We start from the raw sequence: 18,062 nt of genomic DNA on the forward strand, positions 1-18,062 counted from the left end.
ATTTCAGAGTGATAAAATACATTTCTAAAATCTGCACCATTATTTAAGGCTCTGAAGGAAGATGTAGTACAATAGTTGGAATATACTTGTTTGGTGAGAAAAATGTTGCAGCCATTCATTCTTGTTCTCTTTCTAGACTTCCTAGACTTTACTGTTTAGCAATATACAGTTATTTCTCTTATAGGAAGGATTTCTCTTATAGTTGATACTTACTCTAGTCTTTTTCAGCTCTGTCACTGAGGGCAGTCAATAAGTTCTGATCAGAGAAGGCTTTAGATGAGATACTGTAGTGTAGAAGTAGTGATTTCTCTCATGTTTCTCTAGATTATCCTCTTTTATTCTTTACAAAGGTTGAAGGGACTCAATATGTAACATATCAGATAATCTTTGATTAAGTCTGTTGTTGGCCTTTTACACAACTCCTGCTCCCTTGTAAGAGAGGTGTTGGGGTTTGCAAGGTGGGAAGACTGCTTGATTATGCAAAAACTGCCAGCCATGAAGGGGACTGATCTTTACTAGGGATACAGAAACAGATAGCTATGGTAGTTGTTGCAGGTAGGATGTAACTTCCTAGGTTTACTACCGCTAACAATTATATTTGCTATTGAGGATGTAGCGTCCATCCATCTAGCCATCCCAGATAGTTGTTCAATTTTTTCCCTTTCATTAAAAAAGTGATTATTATTATTATTATTACCAAGAACTTTTGGTATAAGATAAAAATTGGATAGATTATCTGAGCCAAGATGGCCAGTTATATGCAGTCAGAAAGAGCTTCTTCCACCAAAAGACCAGACTGTGAAGAAGATTGGCACATTCCAAATTGATCCTTGGAAAAAAGGCATTGAAAGTGGACAGATGGAGGATGGAGACCCTGGGCTGAAAGGGGAGGAAGCTGAGAACACTGCACAGGGGTACCAAGTACTAGGACTCATTCCTGGCCCAGAGCAGCTCCTGGGGAAGAGATGAGTGAAATAGGCATGGAATGCCCCAAGGACATTTGGGCCATGGACATTTGGAATCTTAGCTGCAGGAGACCCCATGATCTCCACAGACATTTGAGCTAGCAGGGAGAACTGCTCAGAGAGTTGGCAGAGACAGAAATCCAGCCTTCACAGAGCCCAGAGTATTTGGCACCAGAATGACTATAGTGGAGCATGGCCATGGTTACACATACCCCAAGGATTGCCATACTCCTCTAAGTAGCTTCATCCTTTGTTGGCTGCCAGACCTGGACAGAGCAGGGCTATCTTGCTCATAGGACAGGGGTAGTCTGATCTGAGGACCCCCTTGTCTGCTGGACTCTCCCAGGGTCCCTGCCTGGCCACACCTGCTTGCAGCACAGCCTCAGCTGCCCAGCCAAAGAACTTGCTAGCAGCCACCACCATAGCTCTTTCACCAGATGACCCTGCATAACAGTCGGAGAGCTTTTGTAGATAGACTGCCACTAGCATGAAATTGCCTGCAGCCTCTCCCCACCACTTCACCAGTACATGTGCAAAGACCCCACTGCCAACTCCCCACCCCCCTGAAGTGCTTTTGCTGGAAGTCCCTGTTGACATGTTGTTGTCAGTAGACTGGGAACACCTTGGTTCCTCCAGCACAGCAGGTCCTTAATCTTGAGGGACCAGTGAAAAAATTGTGCGCCTGGTCCCAGCCCACCAAGGTTAAAACACACAGCTCAGGAGGAGTGGGCTGAACCTCGGACCCCTGAAAGTATCCAGAAACAAAGTCAATTGACTAAACTTAAGTTACACCACAGTCAAACCCTCAAGGGCATCAAATAATATAAAAGCAAAAAGCCATATGCAAAGAACAGCAACATCAAACCTTAAAGGGACATCAGCCCACACAAACAAGAAAGAATCAGTGGGAGAGCTCTGACAACTCTAAAATCCAGAGTATCTTCTTATCTCCAAATGACCACACTAGCTCCCCAGGAATGACTCTTAACCAGATTGAAATAGTTGAAATGACAGACATAGGATTAAAAAATATGTATGGCAACAAAGCTCATTGAAATTCAGGAGCAAGTTGAAACCCAATTCAAAGAAGCTCATGAATCCAATAAAATGATACAAGAGTTAAAGATAAAATAGCCCTTTTAAGAAAGAACCAAACTGATCTTCTAGAGCTGAAAAACTCTCTTCAAGAATTTCATAATACAAATGGAAATATTAATAGCAGAATAGACCAAGGTGAGGAAAGAATCTCAGAGCTCAAAGATCAGTTCTCAGAAATAACTCAGTCAGACAAAAATAAGGAAAAAAATAAAGAAAGAACAAAGCCTCCGAGAAATATGGGATTATGTAAGTAGACTGAATCCATGATTCATTGGCATCCCAGAAAGACAGGGAGAGAGAGCAAGCAACATGGAAAACATCAAGAACACAAGCCCATTCACAATAGCCACAAAAAGAGTAAAATTCTTAGGAATACAGCTAGCAAGGGAGGTGGAAGATCTCTACACTGAGAATTACAAAACACTGCTCAAATAAACAAGATATGACATAAACAAATAGAAATACATTTTATGCTCCTGGAGGGGAAGAATCAATATTGTTAAAATGGCCATACTGCCCATTTACAGATTTAATGCTATTCCTATGAAACTACCAACATCACTTTTCACAGAATTAAGAAAATCACTTCTAAAATTCATATGGCACCAGAAAAGAGCCTGAACACCCAAAGCAAACTAAGAAATAAATCTGCCCACCTACAACCATCTGATATTCAACAAAGTCAACAGTAACAAGCCATGGAGAAGGGACTTCCTATGCAAAAAAATGGTGCCGAGATAACTGGCTAGCGCCATATGCAGAAGATTGAATCTGGACCCCATCCTTTCACCATATACAAAAATAAACTCAAGATGAATGAAAGACGTAAACATAAGACCTAAAAGTATAAAAACCCTACAAGAAAACTTACGAAATACCATTCTCAACATAGTACCTAGCAAAGATTTCATGACAAAAACATCAAAAGCAATTGCAGCAAAGCAAAAATTAACAATTGGGATCTAATTATACTAAAGAGCTTCCACACAGCAAAAGAAGCTATCAACAGAGTAAACAGACAACCTATAGAATGGGAGAAAATATTTGCAAACTATACATCCAACAATGGTCTAATATCCAGAATCTATAAGAAACTTAAATCAACATGCAAAAAAAACAACCTGTTAAAAAAATGGGCAATGGACATGAACATACACTTCTCAAAACAAGACATAGATGCAGCCAACAAACATACGAAAAAATGCTCAACATCACTAATTAGAGAAATGCAAGTCAAAACTACAGTGACATACCATCTCACACCAGTGAAAATGGCTGTTATTCAAAAGTAACAAAAATAATAGATGTCGGAGTGGTTGCAAAAAGGGAACACATATACCTTGCTGGTGGGAATGTTAGTTCAGCTACTATGGAAAGCAGTTTGGAAATTTCTGAGAAAACTTAAAACAGAACTACCATTTTACCCAAACAATCCCATTACTGGGTAAATACCCACAGGTGTATAAATTGTTCTTCTATAAAGACACATATACTCATGTGTTCATTGCAGCACAATTCACAATAGCAAAAACATGGAATCAACTCAGATGCTCGTCCATGGTGGACTGATAAAGAAAACGTGGTATGTATACACTATTTGATACTAGGCAGCCATAAAAAAGCATTAAATAATGTCCTTGGCTGCAACATGTATGCAGTTGGAGGCCATTATCCTAAGAAAATTAATGCAGGACCAGAAAATTAAATACTGCATGTTCTCACTTGTAAGTGGGAGCTAAACATTGGGTATATATGGACATAAAGATGGGAACAGTATACATTGGAGACTACCATAGGAGGTAGGGTGGAAGGGAGAGGATTGTGGGCTGAAAAACTACCTATTGGGCACTATGCTCACTACCTCAGTGATGGAACCATTTGTACCCTAATCCTCAGCATCACACAATATACCCATGTAACAAACCTGCACATGTAGCCGCTGAATCCTCCCCACCCGCCAAAATTGAAGAAGAATCATTCTGAGGCCATAGAGAAAAATGTAACTCCTATTCCAAACTCCTGCATTATTTCTTAGTTTCCTTTCTAGTTACCTGGCTCATTCACCATTGGTTGTGAACTCAGGTGCAGTTGTGGAAGAAAAAAAACTGCCTAAAGTTAATCTTTTTCTTAGTTCCATGTCAAGTGTTTTTTCTAAACCGGGCAATATTATCTTGTAATGCACTAGATAGTGCTGTTGAAAATTTTGGTAATAGCCCTTTTCAGCTTTATTGAGATAAATTGACAAATAGAAATTGCGTATTCTAAGTTGTACAATGTGATGATTTCATGTGAGTATACACTGTGAAATCATTTCCCTAACAAAGTTAATCAACACATCCATTACCTCATATACCATTTGTGTGTGTGTGTGTGTGTTGGGGGGGGGGGTAAGAACGCTTAAGATCTACTTTCTTCTTTTTCACTTCTATTTTAGGTTCAGGGGTACATGGGTAGGTTTGTTATATAGGTAAACTTGTGTCATATGTTTTTTTAATCTATACAATCATTTGTTGTATAGATTATTTCATCACCTAGGTATTAAGCCTAGTACACATTACTTATTTTTTCTTATCCTCTCCTGCCTCACAGCCTCCACCCTCAGGTAGGTCCCAGTGTCTGTTGTTCTCTTCTTTGTGTCCATGTGTCCTCATCATTTAATTCCCACTTATAAGTGAGAACATGCGGTATTTGGTTTTCTGTTTCTTTGTTAGTTTGCTAAGAATAAAGGCCTCCAGCTCCATCCATGTTCCTGCAAAGGACATAATGTCATTCTTTTTTATGGCTGCATAGTATTTCATGGTATATACATACTACATTTTCTTTATCCAGTCTTCTATTCAGGGACATTTAGGTTGATTCCATGTCTTTGCTATTGTGACTAGTGCTGCAATGAACACATGCATGCACATGTCTTTATGGTAGAATGATTTATATTCCTTTGGGTATATACCCAGTAATGGAATTGCTGGGTGGAATGATAGTTCTGTTTTTAGCTCTTTGAGGAATTGCCACACTGCTTTCTACAATGGCTGACCTAATTTACACTCCCACCAACAGTGTATAAGTGTTTTTTATTTATCCACAATCTCACCAGCACCTGCTATGTTTTATTATGGTTTTTTTTTTTTTTTTAATTGAGACAGGATCTCACTCTGTCACCTGGGCTGGAGTGCAATGGCACAATCTCGGCTCACTGCAACCTCCACCTCCCGGGTTCAAGCTATTCTCCCACCTCAGCCTCCTGAGTAACGGATTACAGTTACAGGCGTGTGCCATCACGCCCGGCTAATTTTTGTATTTTTTTGGTAGAGACTGGATTTCACCATGTTGGCCAGGCTGGTCTTGAACTCCTGACCTCTGGTTATCTGCCTGCCTTGGCCTTCCAAAGTGCTGGGATTACAGGTGTGAGCCACCATGCCTGGTCTGCCTTATGTTTTGATTTTTAAATAATAGCCTTTCCAACTTGTGTGAGATGGTATTTCATTGTGGTTTTGAAATAAGATCTTCCATATCAAATTTCAAGTAAATAATATAATTTCAAGTAAATAATATAATGTTAACTACAGCCACCATACTGTACATTAACTCCTCAGAACTTGTTCATATTATAGATGAGCCACACTTGAAAAGTATTAGATAATTACCATCAGGCTTTCCCACCACTATCAACTCTCAATCTGTCTTGCTACAAACCCCTTCCGGAATAATTTTTTACACATTGTAGTTTTCAATTATGACATGTCTTCCTTAAAATCTTCAGTGATTTAGAATGCCTTCAGAATAACATCTAGACTTCTTGGCCTGATATTTAAGGCTCTCTATAGTCTGGGTGCAATTTACCTTTCCAAGTTTCTCTCTCACTTCTCTCTTTTGTGCACTGTATAGTTAGAAGAAACAACTATTTTAGTATACCAGTGACATGTGCCATAAGCTTTCCCACCTGGCTTTTTTCACTGTCTTTTTTTCTTCTTGAAATGGCCTTTCCTCCTTCCTGAAATGCCCTTTCCTCCTTCTTTGCATATGCAAAAACTACTCATCATTCAGCTCAAATTACACTTTCTTGACTAAGTCTTCCCTCAGCCTCTATCTGAAGTAATTTCTATCTTTGATGAACTTCTAGAGAAACTTAAATCTATCTTGCAAATCAATGATTTGTATAAATATCTTATCTGCCAGACTATCTGGTTGATATATAAAAAAGCATCCCACACAGAGCCTGGCACATGTGTAACTTGCCCATAAGTGCTCAGTAAGTGTTGAGTGAATACTAAATTAATGATAGGACAAGTTTAACATTTGAAGGTATTATTTGTCATTTAAAACTATTTGGAGTTATCTTCTCATTCCAATATAAATTAAAATCTTTCCAATGTCAGAGTCTGAAGTTGCTGTGTAAGTAAAGTTGCTTCCTAATATATCAAGGAAAGTACTAAGTCATAAGGCTAACCATAATGTTAAAAAACACAGATAATGTCAGTTGTGGTGGCACATGCCTGTAATCCTGGCTACTCAAGAGGCTGAGGCAGGAGGATTGCTTGAGCTCAGGAGTTTGAGACTAGCCTGGGCAAAACAGTGAGACCTTGTATCTAAAAAATAAAAAATCCCACCCATATCATTGATATAGACTAATCATTTGTCCATTATATTATAGTTAAATTTGAAATTCTCACATCTTTGAAAGATGCTAAATAAAACTGATAAATAACTATAAAAATATACAAAGAAACAGATGGTCTATAGTCTCATTAATAACTTCCCAGTCCTTGCAGACCAAAATAAACTTTTCTAAAATTTCAATATTTAGGTTCAGTTGTTTATTTATAATGAAGTCAACAATTTGTATTAAGCCATAAAAAGAAGATTGTAAAACTTTTAAGCAAGTAGTGAATCCTAGAGTGGTAGAGATCATTTAGTACAAGCCACTCATTTCACAGATTATGGCTTTACTTGTATGAAACAGCATTTAATTTGTTTTTTAGAATTTACCATGATCCCCCAATAATGTTACCCTCCACTAGATGAATACAGAGAGTTTCTTTGGAAATATAAGATAGTTAAGACCTCATCCCTGCCTTCGAGCAGCTCATTTTCTAGTGGGGGATAGGAATGATAGCTTAGAAGTGTGAAGAGGTTACAATACAGTATTGTAAAAGCCATCTTAGCAGAAAACAAATGGGTTAATAAAAGCTAGCAACAAACATAAATAGAATTGATTTTATTTTCATGAGAATAATGAAGTAAGTTACTTTGTTAAGATAATTGCAAGTTGAAAAAGCAAAGTTCATTTGGAAAATTCAGGTATACCTCTTTCTGGCACTGGAGTACCTTCACAAATGTTCCTTCTTATGGTGATCAATGCCTTTTACAGTGTAGTATCAGAGGAAGCCCACGCTGAAATCATAAGATTGAAAAGGAAGTTAACAACTGTAGAAGCAGTCCAGAAGGGTCATGAGAACTTAGCAGCCTTATGTACAGATCCAGAGTGTGTAATGGGTCATCAAATCTTTACTGACAGATTTAGGGCTAGTCACTGAATTCTGCGTCTCCTTTTTTCTCCATCTGTTTTTACATTCCCAGGGGGAAACTTGGCATACAGACAAGGGCTCATCACAGATGTTTGCTGCTGTGTGCATGTAGCATCTGTATCTAAAAATGAACACACTATTATAAAATATTCCTCTCTCTATGAAACCAGGATATTTCCTCTATCTTCTCTTCTAAACACTTGGTTATAAAGTTAAGAGGGGAAGTAATTTGGAACTTTACATCCAGGGATCTGTATTGCTAGGAATAGGTGTTAGAATATTACAAATATCAAGTATATTGTCTGGGATGGCTTAGAAATAGTTTTCCTTAAAGGACGAATGGCTTAAAGAACCTTGCACTCTTCTCCTTATAAACTATAATAGCATATAATATTTATATCACTAATTTGTCATATATTATATACTTTTGGAGATTAACTGTTTGTAGTTAACTTTTCATAAGCATATATCTCTTCTCTTCAATTAAATTATGTTCAATAATCTAACAAAGTATAATAAATCTCCAAGAGATGAGCAGAGATGGGGTTTCTTGAAGGAGGAGCAACCTGAATGCTTTTCTTCTAAGTTTTTGTTGTCCTATGTCAACTTTAATTCCTGCCTGCAAGGCCTCCAGAGGCTAGCTACTATTCCTTTATCTGTGGTCCAAGCGCTAACAAAATAAACACTTTCCTTCAGTTTATTCTTTTTATTTATTTATTTATTTTATTTATTTTTTTTAGACAGAGTCTCACTCTGCCCAGGCTGGAGTGGCTGGAGTGCAGTGGCGTGATCTCTGCTCACTCCGTCCTCCGCCTCCCGGGTTCAAGCAATTCTCCTGCCTCAGCCTCCTGAGTAGCTGGGATTGCAGGCATACACCACCACACCAAGCTAATTTTTGTATTTTTAGTAGAGATGGGGTTTCACCATGTTGGCCAGGCTGGTCTCGAACTCCCGACCTCAGGTGATCTGCTCGCTTCAGCCTCCCAAAGTGCTGGGACTACAGGCATGAGCCACTACACCTGGCCCCTTCAGTTTATTCTTAACCAGTAGAAACAGGCTGGAACTTTCTAGAACTCAACTAAAAAAAAATTCAAAAGGAAAATAAAAGAAATGCAAAAATAAAAAATGTAGTCTAGTGTTAAAAGTAGAAACCTGAACCTACAGCTGCAATATTGCAGTTCGAACCCCCCTTGTACTCAGATAATCATTTCTTAGATCTCCACTTTCTTCTCCCTCTCCAAATTGTTCCTTTTTCTCTAGGTAAGAAGTTGACATATGTAACCTGCTACAGTCTGGGTAAAGTGTGTGTTGCCGGTGCAAAATTACTCAGAGTTGTCTTTTATATTTTGTCAATCAGGCAATAAACATATTTTTTTTTAAGTTTGTTTAGCTTGTCCTGGGTCTCCGTACATCAATAAAGTTCTAGTGACTGAATGTTGAATTTATAAAAATCCTTTCTGGCTGGGCGCGGTGGCTCACCTTGTAATCCCAGCACTTTGGGAGGCGGAGGCGGATGGATCAGGAGGTCAGGAGATAGGCACCACGGTGAAACCCCGTCTCTACTGAAAATACAAAAAACTAGCCGGTCATGGTGGCAGGCGCCTTTAGTCCCAGCTACTCGGAGGAGAATGGCGTGAAACCGGGAGGCGGAGCTTGCAGTGAGCCGCCACTTCACTCCAGCCTGGGCTACAGAGCGAGACTCCGTCTCAAAAAAAAAAAAAAAAAAAAAAAAAAAAAAAATTCCTTTCTGATCCTGAAATTATATGATTCTACTCATCTGTGAAGAAAATTAACTTGGCTCTGTCCTGGTTTTGTGTTTAGACAAAGCTTATATTTTTCCCTAGCGTGGGACAAGAAAGAAAGTTTATGAATTTCTAAGACCCACCTATGAGAAGTTTAATATTACCGGCTTAATGCACTATCTAGTTATCCATTTCCATGGTGGCTGTGCAATTACAATTTAGTCCAATCTTTACATACACAAGTGAGTAAATGTCACATTGTCTCGGCAACAATGTAGTATTTTTCAAGTTTGGGATTCTGAAGGGTCTTCTATGGTTCCTTTATGAATTAGCCTTGCACATAGTAGGCACTCAATAGTTTCACTCCTTGCTTCTCTTTCCTTTTCAGTTCCTTGAGGACTCTTGTCTCTGACAGGAGCTCTGCCAATACCGGGCTCTACCATTGTTATCTGGGTGATAGGGAGGGTAAAGGTGGGTTAATGAAGTCAAATGTGGTTGTATGATTTTGATTTTAATTGTTTAATTCATGAACTACTCAGATCTTTTATTCGGCTCATGTTAAGTCCAATTCAGTTCAGGTTAACAAATATTTAAGGAGCCCCTATTTTTATAAGGAAGAGGATACTTTTTCTGCATCAGCCCTTAGCATCTGTTGAACCTATAACCTGGTCAAGCTCTAGTGTACAAGGTAAATAAGAGAGCCCAGAGGTTTTCTAAGAATATCAGGCCCCAGATTAGTTGTGTAATCCCAGTGCTTCGGGAGGGTGAGATGGGAGGATTGCTTGAGGTCAGGAATTCGAGACAAGCATGGGCAGCACAGCAAGACCACTCTACAAAAAATAAAAAATTGTTGCTGAATAGGATTTCATTATATAGATATACAAATTGTTTATACATTTACTCATTGATGGACATGTGAGTTGCTTTCAAGTTTTGGCTATTACAGATAAAGCTGCCACAAACATTTATGTACAAGTCTCTATATGGGCATGTTTTCACTTTTCTTGGGTAGCCGGATTACAAGGTAGGTGTATGTTACAATTTAAAAAAACTGACAAACTGCTTTTTAAGGTGAGTAATGTGGGTATACTACTTGGTATCCCCTCCATATCTCCATATGCTAACACTTGGTATGGTCAGTCTTTTAAATTATATCCGTCTAATATGTGTGTTGTGATATCTCATTTTGATTTTGATTTGCATTTTTCTAATGATGAATGATATTGAGCACCTTTTCATGTGCTTATTTGCCATACATATATTTCCCTTGGTGAAATGCTTATTCCAATATTTCACACATTTTTCATTAGGTTGTTTATTTTCTTATTATTGTGTATGAAAGTTCTTTATATGTTCTGGACACAATACCTACATCAAATATATGCTTTGCAAATATTTGCTACTATTTTATGGGTTGCATTTTTATTCTCCTAACAGTGTCTTGCAAACAACAGAAGTTTTCATTGTGATAACATCCAATTTATCAACTTTTCTTTTATAGATTGTGATTTTGGTGCCATATCTAAGAAATTTTTGCTTTACTCAAAGTCACGAGGAAGTACTGATACATGCTACAACATGGATCAACTCAAGAACATTTGCTAAATGAAAAAGCTATATGCAAAATACTACATTTTGCTTATTCCATTTATCTGAAATATCCCAAAAAGACAAACTATATAGAGAGGTGATAGTTGCCTGAATCCACACGTGGGAGCAGGGAGTAATTGCAACTGGACACAAAGGATCTTCTGGGGGTGGTGAAAGTGTTCTAAAATTGCATTGTGGTGATGACTGCACAGTTCTGGAAATTTACTATAAATAATTGAATTGTACACTTACAATGGGTGAATTTTATGATGTATAAATTATACCTTTAAAAAGCTGGAGTTTCCGCTAAAAATGAAGAAATTATTGATACAGTCAACAATGTGGATGAATCTCAAAACAATTATACTGAGTGAAAGAAGCCAGACAAAAAATAATCCATATTGTGTGATTCCATTTATATAAAATACTAGATAAAATAGTGCATAGTGATGAAGAGCAAATCAGCAGATCCCTGGGAATAGGAACAGGGTAGGAAGGGGAGAGCCCATAACTAGACACAGGAGGGAGAAATTACCAAGGGGATACTTTGGGGTGATGGATATATTCACTATCTTGATTATGATGATGGTTTCATAAGTATATACATGTGTGAAAACTCATCAAATTGTGCACTTTAAATGTGTGCAGGTTACTGCATGTCAATTCTACCTCAGTACAGCTGTTTTTAAGGGACATGAATGGTAAGATACTTACAAAAAAAATTAGTTCTTTCAGAAAAAAACAAAGAACAAAAAAACAAATGATAAAATAATTAGCCAGGTATGGCAGCATAGTGCCTGTAGTCCTAGCTACTCAGAAGGCTCAGGGGGGAGAATTACTTGAGCCCGTGAGGTCAAGGCTGCAGTGAGCCATAATTGTACCAGTGCACTCCAGCCTGGTGACAGACCGAGACCCTGTCTCTTGAAAAAAAAAAAATAAGGTGCCAACACATATACCATACAACTATATTGTTGCTGCAATAGAAGTGTATGAACAAGAATCAATTATATACTATTGTGCTAAGTGAGGTCCAGGAACAGCTACTGACCCAAAAGTGTCCCCAGGTAGTCCCCAGACTGGTGTCTTCTACTAAATGAAATTGTAATAATACTTCTTTTTTGTTTCTAGTGAAATAGTAAGCCATTCTTGATCCTTTTAACCCAATTTTACATTTCTCTTCTTTGAAATGCTGCAGTATTTTGTCTGTACCTTTCATGATAATTTCCATTTGTTGCTTTGTCATTAGTGTTCTCTGTGGTCATTCAATTTATGTTTTTAAATTTTATTATTTTTCATTTCTGTGGGGACATAATAGCTGTATATATTTATAGGGTACATGAAATGTTTTGATACAGGCATGCAATGCATAATAATCACATCATGAAGAATGGGGTATCTTTCCTCTCAAGCATTTGTCTTTTGTGTTACAAACAATCCAATTTTACTTTTAGTTATTTAAAATGTACAAATTTATTATTCACTGTAGTCACTCCGTTGTTCTGTCAAATACTGGGTCTTATTCATTCTCTCTAACTAATGTTTTTGTGTCCATTAACCATCCCCACCTCCTCCCACTACCCTTCCAAACCTCTGGTAACCACCCTTCAACTGTCTATATCCATGAGTTAAATTGTTTTGATTTTTAGATCCCACAAATAAGTGAGAACATGCAATGTTTATTTTTTTTAAATTATACTTTAAGTACTAGGGTACATGTGCACAACGTGCAGGTTTGTTACATAGGTACATATGTGCCATGTTGGTTCACTGAACCCATCAACTTGTCATTTACATTAGGTATTTCTCCTAATGCTATCCCCTCCCCCAGCCCTCCACCCGCTGACAGGCCCCGGTGTGTGATGTTCCCTGCCCTGTGTCCAAGTGTTCTCATTGTTCAGTTCCCACCTATGAGTGAGAACATGTGGTGTTTGGTTTTCTGTCCTTGTGATAGTTTGCTCAGAATGATGGTTTCTAGCTTCATCCATGTCCCTGCAAAGGACATGAATTCATCCTTTTTTATGATTGCATAGTATTCCATGATGTGTATTTGCCACATTTTCTTTATCCAGTCTCTCATTGATGGACATATGGGTTGGTTCCAAGTCTTTGCTATTGTGAATATTGCCACAATAAACATATGTGTGCATGTGTCTTTATAGTAGAATGATTTATAATCTTTGGGTATATACCCAGTAATGGGATTGCTGGGTCAAATTGTATTTCTAGTTCTAGATCCTTGAGAAATCACCACACTGTCTTCCACAATGGTTGAACTAATGTACACTCCCACCAACAGTGTAAAAGTGTTCCTATTTCTCCACATCCTCTCCAGCATCTGTTGTTTCCTGATTTTTTAATGATTGCCATTCTAACTGGCGTGAGATGGTATCTCATTGTGGTTTTGATCTGCATTTCTCTGACGGCCAATGATGATGAGCATTTTTTCATGTGTTTGTTGGCTGCATAAATGTTTTCTTTTGAGAAGTGTCTGTTCATATCCTTTGCCTACTTTTTGATGGGGTTGTTTGTTTTTTTCTTGTAAATTTGTTTAAGTTATTTGTAGATTCTGGATATTAGCCCTTTGTCAGATGGGTAGATTGCAAAAATTTTCTCCCGTTCTGTAGGTTGCCTGTTCACTCTGATGGTAGTTTCTTCTACTGTGCAGAAGCTCTTTAGTTGAATTAGATCCCATTTGTCAATTTTGGCTTTTGTTGCCATTGCTTTTGGTGTTTTAGTCATGAAGACTTTGCCAATCCCTTGTCCTGAATGGTATTGCCTAGGTTTTCTTCTAGGGTTTTTATGGTTTTAGGTCTTACATTTAAGTCTTTGATCCATCTTGAATTAATTTTTGTATAAGGTGTAAGGAATGGATCCAGTTTCAGCTTTCTACATATGGCTAGCCAGTTTTCCCAGCACCATTTATTAAATAGGGAATCCTTTCCCCATTTCTTGTTTTTGTCAGGTTTGTCAAAGATCAGATGGTTGTAGATGTGTGGTGTTATTTCTGAGGCCTCTCTTCTGTTCCATTGGTCTGTATATGTGTTTTGGCACCAGTACCATGCTGTTTTGGTTACTGTAGCCTTATAGTATAGCTTGAAGTCAGGTAGCTTGATGCCTCCAGCTTTGTTCTTTTGGCTTAGGATTGTCTTGGCAATGCTGGCTCTTTTTTGGTTCCATATGAACTTTAAAGTAGTTTTTTTCCAATTCTGTGAAGAAAGTCATTGGTAGCTTGATGATGATGGCATTGAAATTATCTCTGGCAGTATGACCACTTTCACGATATTGATTCTTCCTATCCATGAGCATGGAATGTTCTTCCATTTGTTTGTGTCCTCTTTTATTTCATTGAGCAGTGGTTTGTAGTTCTCCTTGAAGAGGTCCTTCGCATCCCTTGTAAGTTGGATTCCTAGGTATTTTATTCTCTTTTTAGCAATTGTGAATAGAAGTTCACTCAAGATTTGGCTCTCTGTTTGTGTGTTATTGTTGTATAGGAATGCTTGTGATTTTTGCACATTGATTTTGTATCCTGAAACTTTGCCGAAGTTGCTTATCAGCTTAAGGATATTTTGGGCTGAGATGATGGGGTTTTCTAGATATACAGTCATGTCATCTGCAAACACGGACAATTTGACTTCCTCTTTTCCTGATTGAGTACCCTTTATTTCTTTCTCTTGCCTGATTGCCCAGGCCAGAACTTCCAAAGCCATGTTGAATAGGAGTGGTGACAGAGGGCATACTTGTCTTCAGCCAGTTTTCAAAGGGAATGCTTGCAGTTTTTGCCCATTCAGTATGATATTGGTTGTCAGTTTGTCATAAATAGCTCTTATTGTTTTGAGATACATCCCATCAATACCTAATTTATTGAGGGTTTTTATCATGAAGGGCTGTTGAATTTTGTTGAAGGCCTTTTCTGCATCTATTGAGAAAATCATGTGGTTTTTATTGTTGGTTCTGTTTATGTGATGGGTTATGTTTATTGATTTGCGTATGTTGAACCAGCCTTGCATCCCAGGGATGAAGCTGACTTGATCATAGTGGATAAGCCTTTTGATGTGCTGCTGGATTTGGTTTGCCAGTATTTTATTGAGAATTTTTGCATCGATGTTTATCAGATATATTGGTCTAAAAACCTCTTTTTTTTTTTTTTTTTTTTTTTGGTCTCTCTGCCAGGCTTTGGTATCAGGATGATGCTGGCCTCATAAAATGAGTTAGGGAGGATTCCCTCTTTTTCTATTGATTGGAATAGTTTCAGAAGGAATGGTACCAGCTCCTCTTTTTGTCTCTGGTAGAATTCAGTTGTGCATCCATCTGGTCCTGGACTTTTTTTGGTTGGTAGGCTATTAATTATTGCCTCAATTTCTGCACCTGTTATTGGTCTATTTAGAGATTCAACTTCTTCCTGGTTTAGTCTTGGGAGGGTGTATGTGTCCCGGAATTTATTCATTTCTTCTAGATTTTTCAGTTTATTTGCATAGAGATGTTTTTAGTATTGTCTGATGGTAGTTTGTATTGCTGTGGGGTCGGTGGTGATATCCCCTTTATTGCTTTTTTATTGTGTCTATTTGATTCTTCTCTCTTTTCTTCGTTATTAGTCTTGCTAGTGGTCTATCAATTTTGTTGATCTTTTCAAAAAAAAAAAAAAAGCTCCTGGATTCATTGATTTTTTGAAGAGTTTTTTTGTGTCTCTATCTCCTTCAGTTCTACTCTGATCTTAGTTATTTCTTGGCTTCTGCTAGCTTTGAATTTGTTTGCTGTTGCTTCTCCAGTTCTTTAAATTGTGATGTTAGGGTGCCGATTTTAGATCTTTCCTGCTTTCCCTTGTGAACATTTAGTGCTATAAATTTCCCTCTACAAACTGCTTTAAGTGTGTCCCAGAGATTCTGGTATGTTGTGTCTTTGTTCTCATTGGTTTCAAAGAACATCTTTATTTCTGCCTTCGTTTCGTTATGTACCCAGTAGTCATTCAGGAGCAGGTTGTTCAGTTTCCATGTAGTTGAGCAGTTTTGAGTGAGTTTCTTAATCCTGAGTTCTAATTTGATTGCACCGTGGTCTGAGAGACAACTTGTGATTTCTGTTCTTTTACATTTGCTAAGGAGTGCTTTACTTCCAACTATGCAGTCAATTTTAGAATAAGTGCAATGTGGTGCTGAGAAGAATGTATATTCTGTGGATTTGGGTGGAGAGTTCTGTAGATGTCTATTAGGTTCGCTTGATGCATAGCTGAGTTCAAGTCCTGGATATCCTTGTTAACATTCTGTCTCATTGATCTGTCTAATATTGACAGAGGGTTGTTAAAGACTCCCATTATTATTGTGTGGGAGTCTAAGTCTCTTTGTAGGTCTCTAAGGACTTGCTTTGTGAATCTGGCTGCTTCTGTATTGGAGGCATATATATTTAGGATAGTTAGCTCTTCTTGTTGAATTGATCCCTTTACCATTATGTAATCACCTTCTTTGTCTCTTTTGATCTTTGTTGGTTTAAAGTCTGTTTTATCATAAACTAGGATTGCAACCCCTGCTTTTTTTTTTTTTTGCTTTCCCTTTGCTTGGTAAGTATTCTTCCATCCCTTTATTTTGAGCCTATGTGTGTCTTTGCACATGAGATGGGTCTCCTGAATACAGCACACTGATGGGTCTTGGCTCTTTATCCTATTTGCCAGTCTGTGTCTTTTTATTGAGGGCATTTGGCCCATTTACATTTAAGGTTAATATTGCTATGTGTGAATTTGATCCTGCCATTATGATGTTAGCTGGTTTTTTTGGCCATTACTTGATGCAGTTTCTTTAGAGCATCAATGGTGTTTACAATTTGGCATGTTTTTGCAGTGGCTGGTGCTGGTTGTTCCTTTCCATGTTTAATGCTTCCTTCAGGAGCTCTTTTAGGGCAGGTGTGGTGGTGAGAAAATCTCTCAGCATTTGCCTGTCTGTAAAGTATTTTATTTCTCCTTCACTTATGAAGGTTAGTTTGGCTGGATGTGAAATTCTGGGTTGAAAATTCTTTTCTTTAAGAATGTTGAATATTGGCCCCCACTCTCTTCTGGCTTGTAAAGTTTCTGCTGAGAGATCCGCTGTTAGTCTCATGGGCTACCCTTTTTGGGTCACCCGACCTTTCTCTCTGGCTGCCCTTTACATTTTTTCCTTCATTTCAACTTTGATGAATCTGACAATTATGTATCTTGGAGTTGCTCTTCTTGAGGAGTATCTTTTTGGCATTCTTTGTATTTCCTGAATTTGAATGTTGGCCTGCCTTGCTAAGTTGGAGAAATTCTCCTGGATAATACCCTGAAGAGTGTTTTCCAACTTGGTTCCATTCTCCCCGTCACTTTCAGGTACACCAATCAGACGTAGATTTGGTCTTTTCACATAGTCCCATATTTCTTGGAGGCTTTATTCATTTCTTTTTACTCTTTTTTTCTCTAAACTTCTCTTCTTGCTTCATTTCATTCATTTGATCTTCAATCACTGACAACCTTTCTTCCAGTTGATTGAATCAGCTACTGATTCTTGTGCATGCATCATGTAGTTCATGTGCCATGGTTTTCAGCTCCATCAGGTCATTTAAGGTTTTCTCTATGCTGTTTATTCTAGTTAGCCATTCATCCAATCTTTTTTCAAGGTTTTTAGCTTCTTTGTGATTGGTTCAAACATCCTCCTTTAGCTTGGAGAAGTTTGTTATTATCGATCTTCTGAAGCCTTCTTCTCTCAACTCGTCAAAGTCATTCTCCGTCCAGCTTTGTTCCATTGCTGGTGAGGAGCTGCGTTCCTTTGGAGGAGAGGAGGTGCTCTAATTTTTAGAATTTTCAGATTTTCTGCTCTGGTTTCTCACCATCTTTGTGGTTTTATCTAACTTTGGTCTTTGATGATGGTGACGTACAGATGTGGTTTTGGTGTGGATGTCCTTTCTGTTTGTTTTCCTTCTAACAGTCAGGAACCTCAGCTGCAGGTCTGCTGGAGTTTGCTGGATGTCCACTCCAGACTCTGTTTGCCTGGGTATCACCAGTGGAGGCTGTGGAACAGCAAATATTGCAGAACAGCAAATATTGCTGCCTGATCCTTTCTTTGAAAGCTTCATCCCAGAGGGGCACCCACCTGTATGAGGTGTCTGTCGGCCCCTACTGGGAGGCGACTCCCAGTTAGTCTACA

General features: G+C 38.2%; 1 protein-coding gene across 1 annotated transcript in view; it reads right to left on the reverse strand.

Annotated features, from left to right (window-relative positions):
- The window catches only part of CYSLTR1 (cysteinyl leukotriene receptor 1), a 52,165-nt gene that overhangs the window by 4,586 nt on the left and 29,517 nt on the right, over nucleotides 1-18,062 (reverse strand). The window contains exon 2 of the mRNA XM_024240816.3: nucleotides 7,368-7,454. The gene's annotated coding sequence lies outside the window, so the exon portion shown is untranslated. The remainder of the gene's footprint in view (nucleotides 1-7,367; nucleotides 7,455-18,062) is intronic.

The sequence above is a fragment of the Pongo abelii genome, chromosome X, assembly GCF_028885655.2.
Source record: "Pongo abelii isolate AG06213 chromosome X, NHGRI_mPonAbe1-v2.0_pri, whole genome shotgun sequence".
NCBI lineage: Eukaryota > Metazoa > Chordata > Mammalia > Primates > Hominidae > Pongo > Pongo abelii.